General features: G+C 45.0%; 1 non-coding gene across 1 annotated transcript; it reads left to right on the top strand.

The window, feature by feature from the left end:
* Positions 1–9,794: 9,794 nt before the first annotated feature.
* LOC125601903 lies at positions 9,795–9,901 on the top strand. The gene has a single exon (XR_007334469.1). It is a non-coding gene; the product is annotated as a small nucleolar RNA R71 (small nucleolar RNA).
* The last annotated feature ends 99 nt before the right edge of the window (positions 9,902–10,000 follow it).

Raw genomic sequence — 10,000 nt, 5'->3', positions numbered from 1 at the left:
TCCAAAGACCACTCTAATCACCTCCTTTTGAGCTCCAAATGCACCCAAATGTCTCCAGAAACTCCATGTGGTACTCAAATACCTGATAGAGACATATGTATGCAAAATGCAACCTAGACATGGCTAAATCCTAATCTATATGATGAAAATGCACATGAATAAACGGATAAAACAATGTAAATATGCAAGATATCAACTCCCCCAAACTTGTTCTTTTACTTGTCCTCAAGTGAACTTTCTAGAACTTGCAAGGAGAGAGGTTTGAAGGTGGGAGCTCATAGCCAAAAGAAACACAACTAGCAAATATAATTAGCACACTCTCTTATTACACTCTAGCTTCTCTAGGCCTATCTCAAATCCTTTTGTCTCTACACTCATCATCAAGCATCCACACATTCAAATCAACCAACTCTCACATTCATTAAGCACAAAACATCAGGTGAATTCTTGCAAATGGTCCGTTGGTCCAAGTCATTTGGTTGGGTAAGGGAAGGCTTTTATTCAAGTGATTCAAGAGGTTCAAAACATATGATCTTTAAGGTGGTTTACTCTCAAAACAAGTAGCCTTGACATTGCACATAATATATCTAAGAAAGGGACCAACTCATGCATACAATGCTCAATCTCCATTGTTCTACCCTTTTCCCAAACATACAATTACACAATCATTCCCAAATGTCAAACCCAACTCACATCTCTCACCAAAAGAATTTAAGAACTTTAACTCTTTCTTCTTGAAATCTACAAGGGATTTTTCTACAACCTCAAAACATTTCTTAGCTCCTAACAACTTTGCTAGCCCCCTTTTCTTTCTTTTCTTTTTTTTTTCGATTTCTTTTCTTTTTTTTTTTATATTTTTTTTTTTTAGGTTGGGGGCCAAGACTTTTCAAAACTAGAGCTAGAGGTTCTCTACTTATCCCAGAAAATCAATTCACTTAAGCACAAAGAGTCTATCCTTTTTATTTTTCATTTCTCCCAAATCATGATCACAACACTCACCCTCCCACCTATAGCTAGACAATAGAGTGTCCAATCTAGCAAAAATGAAGATCAAGCATTGTCGTTCCCGATACTCTCAACATTATGCGCATGTAAGACTTTCCGAAGAAGGCCTCACTCATCAAACAATGAAAGCTTAAAAGGAAGGAAAGGTTTTGGGAGTGGTCTACCACTAGAGTTTGTCAAAAAGATTGGCATAAAAGATGTGGCAACTCAAGTGTGTATAGCCATGACTCAGTACACAAGGGACCCTAAGCAAGAAGCATTAAGTTCATTCATTGCAAATAAGGTTGTAGTTGGCTTCAAAGACTGAGTTTCAGCAATCAACAAGTTTCAAGAAGAGTTTTCAAGGCTCGAAACATACAAGTCTTTTCGAGAGGTGCGTGGCTACTCAATGGTGCAACGTAGTGTTCTTTACAAGGCATTTAAAATCATTGCTCCCAATGCAAGTGAATGCAACCTATATGCTCTAGACTCTCCTAATGGTGCGAATGATGCAAACTAAATGAAAAATCTTTTTTTTTTTATGTAAATAGGCGTGCAATGCATGACTCAAATGAAACACAATCAAAGCAAACATGATCAAATGCTTGGTACCTCCCCCAAACTTGAGTTACACAGTCTCTGTGTTGTCAAAGAAAGAAGGAGATACCGAGAAGAAAACTAATATGCAGAAATGAAATGGTATATACAAGGGGGTGAGAGAAGTACCTCCTATGGATAGTAGGTAGGGGCAGATGCCCCAGCATCGTCGTCGTCAGGAGGGAAGGTGGTGTAGTAACCACCGGATGCTGTACCGGAGCCTCCATGCCATGGCTGGCTCTCAACCTCGTCAATCTCGTCCTCACTGTCTGAAGAAGCAAGGGATGGGGATTTGTTGCCGGAAGTGGAAGGTTGAGTGGGTGGGTTCCTCCACTTACGCTGAAGCTGCGCAGCAGTGAGGGGGAAACCAAGAGCATCAGGCGGGGGTGGAGGCTGGGGGTTTGAGGTGTTCGCGAAAGCGAAATCAGCTGAGCTACATCCAGCTATTCCTCCCCTAGTTAAAACATCAGCTACTTTCTTCATGAACTTTGCTGAAGTCTTTGCCTGCTTCTTCACAGTCTTGCTGAGTGCCTTGCACTTATCCTTGAGCTTTTCTATCGTTCTGTCCTGAGCTTTGTTCCACCTCTGGAGACGACCAATGTGGTCATGAGCATCACAGAGAGCTCCAGGAGGAAGGACTCCGTCATGGGGCTTGAAGTAGTAGCGCGGAGGTCCATAGATATGCTCAGAGGTGTCTGCAACAGGCGAATCAGGTTGCGTAGGGACACTCCTTCTCCTTGATGGAGCTGCTTGAATTGGATCGAGAGGCCCGTGTTCTCCAAGAAAGTACTCCTGGGGAATGTTGAAGCTGATAGCTCCAGGTATCTCTAAACTCGTCAGGTTCCGGTTTGGAAGAACCACCTCGACTGGCTTGCCCTGCAAGTAGTAGTGGTAGACGTAGTCCTTCCCATACATCCCACTGAAATAGGTGGCAATCCTCAAGTAGGTGCCATCAATGAACCTAGGCCCCGCTGCGTCCTTTCCCAAGGGAACATTCAGAAATTGGAGCAGTGGTGTGATCATTCCGCCTATCCCCATCTTTGGGCGCGAATCAGTGGTGTACCACGCCCAGTCTCTGTAGTGTTCGAGACGGCCCACGAAGAAACTGACCATCCCAAATGTAGCATAGATGTCAGTGCTGGGAAGAGGTAACACTCCAGGTTGAGTGTAGGGACGGATAGCCGAGCAGAGCAGTCGCATGTTCTCCTCAGTAACAGTACCAGCTTGCTTCCGTGGGTAGAAAGCATGGACTAGCAATCTGTGGAGGTAGCGTACAGACGGGTGTCGGATGTGTGAGTTCTTGTCAGCCCCGGTGGAGTGTCTGTTTCCAGTGATCAACTTCCAAAGCTCTGTGGGAAGGTTCTCACACTTGGGAAGGGAGTGGTCTTCTAGGTCTTGGAATCCCATGACCCTCCCGATGTCTTTGAAGTTCATGTTGTACTCTCTTCCATTGACCTTGAAGCTGATTTTTCCCCATCCTTGCCTCACATGCGCCGTGTCGTGGTAAGTGACCACAAGAGAGGAGAGGAACTGACAAGTGACATCCTTGTAGAAAGGATAAGCCATGGTGAGGAGTTTTGGCATCTTCAAATGTCCCAACATCGCCTCAATATCAGATTCTAGGCCCAACTCCTTCAGCAAATCGAGGTCGGCGAACCTGGTTGGAGCCCAAGTGACCCCATTCTTCAAGTGATCATACAGCTCCTCCACAGATGGAGTTTTTGCCCTGTCTCGATCAACAGCAACCCCTTTGCCCTTTGACATCTTGGCTTTCTTCGTAGGTGCTGGCTCATCATCACTCTCAGTTTCACCTTCCTCATGGGTGGGAACTGCTACACTTTTCCCTGCCCTCTTCTCTTGTTCTTTCGATTTCCTTGCAGCCAACGTCTGCTGTCGCACAGTCCTCTGCGTCCCTGAGCCAGTTGGCTCGCTGGTTAACGCTTTTCCTCTTAGTGCAAACTCTTGACTTTCGGCTTCTTGCCTCTCAGCTTCCAACCTGCCCTTTGTCTTCTTAACCATTTTCACCTGAAAAGTTACAAACTTGGAAAGGGATAAGTAGATGGAAGTGAAGAAAAAGAAGACTTTGCAAGCGAAATTTTTGCAAGAATGAACTTAACAAATGAATTTTTCAGTTTAAACTCAAGTTCAACACAATGCAACAATGTAACATCTTAACGCATCTAGTGCACCCGCAAACACACCCAATTAAGGTCAAATTCGAAAAACCCCCAAATCCATGAACCCTAATTTTGCCAAAGTGCAAATTAAACTCAATTTCACAGTTAATTCAACAACCCAACATGATAGATAAGCTTTCCCTAGTCTATTTCACCACAATCTAGCAAGAAGAGGACCAAATTTCGACTTTCAAATTCTAGGGTTCATGGACCTACGAATTTGAATTTAAAAACTCAATACCTTGCTCTGGATGAAAGGAAATGGTGAATGGGTGGTGAGGAATAGACTACAGGGGCGAAAGATTGGATTTAGAAACAAAAAGTAGTTGATTTGGGTGAGAATTGAGAAAGTTTTGGGGATTTTGGTGTGGATGAGTTTGAGAGAGTTTGTGAGTTTGTGAGAGGAGGGGAGGGGGATAGAGTTGGAGTCGCGGGGTTGGGGTAGGTTTAGGGTCGTCCGGTTCGGTTTAGGGTGGTCTAGGGTCGGTTTACTTGAATCAAACCGGGGTTTAGAGTTAGGAAACTTACCTGGACCGGGTCGGGAGCGACGTGAGGGTGTCGCTGGGAGAGGTCGCTCCCGCGTCGTTTCCTCGCGTCGCGAGTCGACGAAATCGCGAGCGACCTTGGAGTGTCGCTCCGGAAAGCTCGCTCTGAGCTGGAGCGACTTGAAGGTGTCGCTCTAGGACGTCGCTCCGCGTCAGTTTTTGAGCGTCCGTTTCGTCGAAAACGCGAGCGACTCCGAGGTGTCGCTCCCATAACGTCGCTCCCAGCTGGAGCGACCCTTCGACCTCGCTCCGAGACCTCGCTCTGAGGCGATTTTTTTTTCTCGATCCGACGACGAAAACACGAGCGACCTTGTGGTGTCGCTCTCGAAAGCTGTGAGAACTCGCTCCCACGCGCTATTCCTGCTCAAAACTGAACCGATGAGTACCTGCACACAACTTCTCTACCTCTTTTTTTTTTTTTTTATGCAAAAAGATGAAAAATGAAAATATAAATGCAATATATACAAGGATACGCATGGGACTTCCTCCCAAGTGAGCTTGTTTAAAGTCCCGAGCTTGACTTTGCCTCCTTTTAGATTAGGCCGGGGTAGGATCAGACAGTGGAGTTGAAACCCCATCTTCCTCTGGTGCAGTAGCCATGTAGAGCTTAACCCTTTGTCCATTGACTGTGAAGTCTCTTCCATCAGTGCTCCACAAAACTATTGCTCCATATGGTCTAACCTCCTTGACCTTGAAAGGACCGGACCACCTTGACTTAAGCTTTCCTGGAAACAACTTCAGCCTAGAGTTGTAGAGAAGAACTTGGTCTCCTTCTTTAAACTCTCTCTTCAGGATGTTCTTGTCATGGAAAGCCTTAGTCTTCTCCTTGTAGATTCTTGAGTTCTCAAAAGCATCCATTCTTATCTCATCAAGCTCGTGTAGCTGAAAGAGCCTTTTCTCCTTGGCACTCTTGATGTCAAAGTTCAGCAACTTTATTGCCCATAGTGCCTTGTACTCAAGCTCCACTGGCAGATGGCAAGCTTTCCCATACACTAGGTTGAAAGGTGTGGTGCCCAGTGGTGTCTTGTACGCTGTCCTATAAGCCCAAAGTGCATCGTCAAGCTTATTGGACCAATCCTTCCTTGTAATCCCCACAATCTTCTCCAGAATAGATTTGATCTCCCTGTTAGAAATCTCAACTTGGCCACTTGTTTGGGGATGATAAGGAGTTGCCACCTTGTGCTTCACACCGTTCTTCTTGAGAAGTCCCTCAAGCAGTTTGTTAATGAAGTGGGAACCTCCATCACTGATTACAACTCTTGGGACTCCAAACCTTGGGAAGATGATGCTCTTGAACATCTTGATTACAACTCTAGCATCATTGGTGGGGCTTGCAATGGCTTCCACCCATTTGGAGACATAATCAACAGCCACAAGGATATATTTGTTGCCAAAAGATGATGGAAATGGTCCCATGAAGTCAATACCCCAGACATCAAACACTTCAACTTCAAGGATTGGATTTTGAGGCATCTCATTCCTCTTGGTGATGTTTCCTCTTCTTTGGCAAGAATCACACTTCGAAACAAAGGCTTGTGTATCCTTGAACATGTGTGGCCACCAGAATCCAGCTTGTAATACTTTTGCAACTGTCTTGAAGGTAGCAAAGTGTCCTCCATAGGATGATCCATGACACTGTGCAAGGATCCCATCAATCTCCTCATTTGCAACCACTCTCCTATAAAGCTGATCTTTGCAGAGAATGTAGAGGTAGGGCTCGTCCCAGTAATATCTTTTCACATCCTTGTAGAACTTCTTCTTGGCATAGCCTACAAGATTCAAAGGTTCTCTTCCTGTGGCTAGGTAGTTAACCAGATCAGCATACCAAGGTTCTTTCTCCTCTGTTGCTTTGACCTCTTCCAGCTTCCTACCAGTCTCACAAACTGCTATCACTGCTTCGATAGCCATGATCTGCTCTTCAGGAAGTCCTTCGTCAATAGGGACACCAGACTCTATCCTCAACCTGGACAAATGATCAGCTACTCCATTCTCCACTCCAGGTTTGTCCTTGATCTCCATATCAAACTCTTGGAGCAAAAGGATCCACCTCAAAAGCCTGGGTTTTGCATCTTTCTTGGCCAGAAGGTGTCTCAAGGCAGCATGATCTGTGTAGACAATGACTTTAGACCCAACCAAGTAGCTCCTGAACTTCTCAAAGGCAAAAACAATTGCCAGCATCTCCTTCTCTGTTGTGGCATACCTCATTTGAGCATCATTGAGGGTTTGGCTGGCATAGTAGATCACATGGGTTTTGCCATTTTTCTTCTGCCCCAGAACAGCTCCCACAGCATAGTCACTGGCGTCACACATGATCTCAAAAGGGAGATCCCAATCAGGTGGCTGGACAATTGGGGCACTAACGAGTTCACCTTTCAGCTTCTTGAAAGCTTGTAGACATTCCACATCAAAACTGAAGGTAGCTTCCTTGCACAGCAGCCTGGTCAAAGGTCTAGTGATCATGGAGAAGTCCTTGATGAACCTCCTGTAGAATCCAGCATGACCAAGAAAACTCCGGATGTCTTTCACTGTCTTTGGTTGAGGCAGACCAACCATAACATCGATCTTGGCTTTATCCACCTCAATCCCCTTCTCTGAAATCTTGTGTCCTAGCACAATCCCTTCTTTGACCATGAAGTGACACTTCTCCCAATTCAGCACAAGGTTGGTGTCTTCACATCTCTGTAGGACCCTGCACAAATTTGACAAACAAGCAGAAAACGAAGATCCGTAGACAGAGAAATCATCCATGAATACCTCCACAACATCCTCAATCAGATCAGAGAAAATTGACATCATGCACCTTTGAAAGGTAGCTGGAGCATTACATAGACCAAATGGCATCCTTCGATATGCAAAGGTGCCATAGGGACATGTGAATGTCGTTTTCTCTTGATCATTGGGATGTATGGGGATTTGGAAAAATCCTGAGTATCCATCAAGGAAACAATAGAATGGGTGATTTGCAAGTCTCTCAAGCATCTGATCAATAAATGGTAGTGGAAAATGATCCTTTCTAGATGCAGAGTTTAGTTTTCGGTAATCAATGCACATTCTATGACCTGTGATGGTTCTTGTTGGTATCAATTCATCCTTGTCATTCTTGATCACAGTGATACCACCTTTCTTTGGTACAACATGCACAGGTGATACCCATTTAGAATCTGAGATAGGGTAAATAACACCAGCATCTAGGAGTTTAAGAATCTCTTTCTTTACAACATCCTTCAGGTTAGGATTTAACCTTCTTTGATGCTCGATAGAAGTCATTGATTCATCCTCAAGATGTATCCTATGCATGCACAAAGAGGGTGATATCCCCTTGATGTCATCTAGTGAGTAACCTATTGCCTTTCTAAATCTTTTAAGTGTTTTCAAAAGTTCAGATAGCTCATTCTCAGTAAGTTCACTACTCACAATGACAGGGTAAGTTTCATTAGGACCAAGGAATGCATACCTTACACCATGGGGAAGAGGTTTAAGCTCCACTTTAGGTGCCTTTAGTTCACTCCAGTCATCCTGCTGGTTGTCCTCTCGTTGAGTGACTGAGACTTGTTGGTGAACCATCTGTGGAAGCTCCTCGTACTGGTCCTTACTGAAAAACGCCTGGTGTGAATCCAGCATCATCCCATAGGCAGTACTCTCCAGGTTCTCAATCACCTCAGCCTCTTTCTCTACAGTTAAAGCATGCTGTAGAGGGTCCTCTAGTGACAACTCTTCAAGGAGTTCATCAGCAAGGGCATCCATCTCTTCGATGTAGAACACTTGGCCCTGAACTGTTGGCCTCCTCATTACTTCCTTGATGTCGAAATGCAGAACGTGCCATTTACCCAGATGGAGATCAATCTTGCCTTCTTTCACATTAACAATAGCTCCTGCTGTGGCTAAGAAAGGTCTTCCAAGGATTAAAGGATCTTGAGCTTCTTCACCCATTTCAAGCACCACAAAGTCTGTAGGGATCTCATAATTTCCAACCATCACTGGGAGGTCCTCTAAGATACCCACAGGGTACTTCACTGAACGATCAGCCAATACCAGAGAAAGTCTACACTTCTTGTACTGAGTGAAACCCAGCTTCTTAGCAACAGATAGGGGCATCAAGCTGACACTAGCTCCCAAATCGCAGAGACATCTATCAAATACCATAGGCCCAAGAGCGCAAGGTAATGTGAAGCATCCAGGATCTTCTAGCTTCTTTGGAATGACCAGCCTCTGAATGATAGCACTGCACTCATGAGTGAGAATCACCATGCCCTCCATCTCTTTCTTCTTTGCAGCTACAGCATCTTTGAGGAACTTGCTGTATTGAGGGATCAGCATGAAAGCATCTATAATGGGCATTGTGACTTGGACTTCACTCATTTGCTTGTCAAACAAAGCTTTGTACTTCTCTAGCAGCTGCCTCTTGAATCGACCTGGGAATGGAAGCTTGGGTTCATAGGCAGGAGGAACAAAAGAGTTTTCACTTGCAGGAGTGACGACTTCACCATCTTTAACTGTTTTCTTCTCTTCTCCAACCTTTCCTTTTCCTTTTGCTTCCACTATCTTTTCCAAGATCTCGTCATTGATCTTCTCATCAACAATCACCACTTCATCATCTATGGTGATGGCAACCCCCTCACTTTGTTTCTCAGCATCCTTGGTGAGAGTTCTCTGAGGTAACTCCTTACCACTCCTGAGAGTGATAGCTTTCATGGTTTCCTTGGGGTTTTGCTCAGATTTACCAGGTAGAGAACCTTGTTGGCGATTTTGTTGAGTGTTCATGGCAGCAAACTGGTTCTCCAAAGCTCTGAACTTGTTGTTGAGCTCATTGTAGCTCCCATCAATCTTTGAGTGAAGATTCTTCAACTCATAGCCAACATGCTTCTCACTTCTTGTTTGAGACTCCAGGATTTGTTTCAGTAGAGCATCAGTGCTGCTGACTTGAGGAGTGGAGGTAGAGGGATTAGATTGTTGTTGGGAAGAATGGTTGCCCTTGTTGTTGAAACCAGGAGGAGGGTTCTGCTGAGGTTGATAGCTGCCTTGCTGATTGTTCCGAGGCTGATAACCACTCTGCTGGTTGTTGGAATAGGACTTCTGTTGGTAGTTGTTGTACTGAAAGTTGGGTTCTTTCTTGTACCAGCTACCATTGTTGTTGATGAAACACAGCTCTTCCTGACCTTCCAAACCCTCAACTTCATGGACAACAGCTGGTGTCTCTTGGCTTGGGTTGCCGACAAAGTGCAGCTGCTCTTGGGTAGCTTTATCAGCAAGGAGGATGTCTATCTTATCCTGTAGAGCTTTCAACTCCTTCCTCGTTTGCTTATCCTCAGTTCTACTGCTTCTGTCGTGGTCTCCACTGTAGACTGCATCACTCTTAACCATGTTGTCAACCAGCTCCTCTGCATCCTCCTCAGTTCTCCCCAAGAAGAACCCATTACTAGCTGTATCCAGTCTGGCTCTGTACTTAGGGAGAGCACCACGGTAGAATGTGCTCAGCAAGCTCTCCTTAGAGAAACCATGGTGTGGGCATTGAGCTTGATAGCCCTTGAATCTCTCCCAGGCTTCACTGAAACCTTCCAAGCCCTTCTGTTGAAAGCTGGAGATCTCGTTTCTCAGCTTAGCAGTTCTTGAAGTAGAGAAGAACTTCTCCAAGAATGCTTTCTTGCAGTCATCCCAAGTGGTAATGGAGTCGCTGGGTAGAGACTTCTCCCACTGACG

This window comes from Brassica napus, unplaced genomic scaffold (genome assembly GCF_020379485.1).
Source record: "Brassica napus cultivar Da-Ae unplaced genomic scaffold, Da-Ae ScsIHWf_2687;HRSCAF=3445, whole genome shotgun sequence".
Taxonomy (NCBI): domain Eukaryota; kingdom Viridiplantae; phylum Streptophyta; class Magnoliopsida; order Brassicales; family Brassicaceae; genus Brassica; species Brassica napus.
The sequence above is the reverse complement of the archived record's forward strand: the minus strand, read 5'-3'. Positions and strand labels throughout refer to the sequence as shown.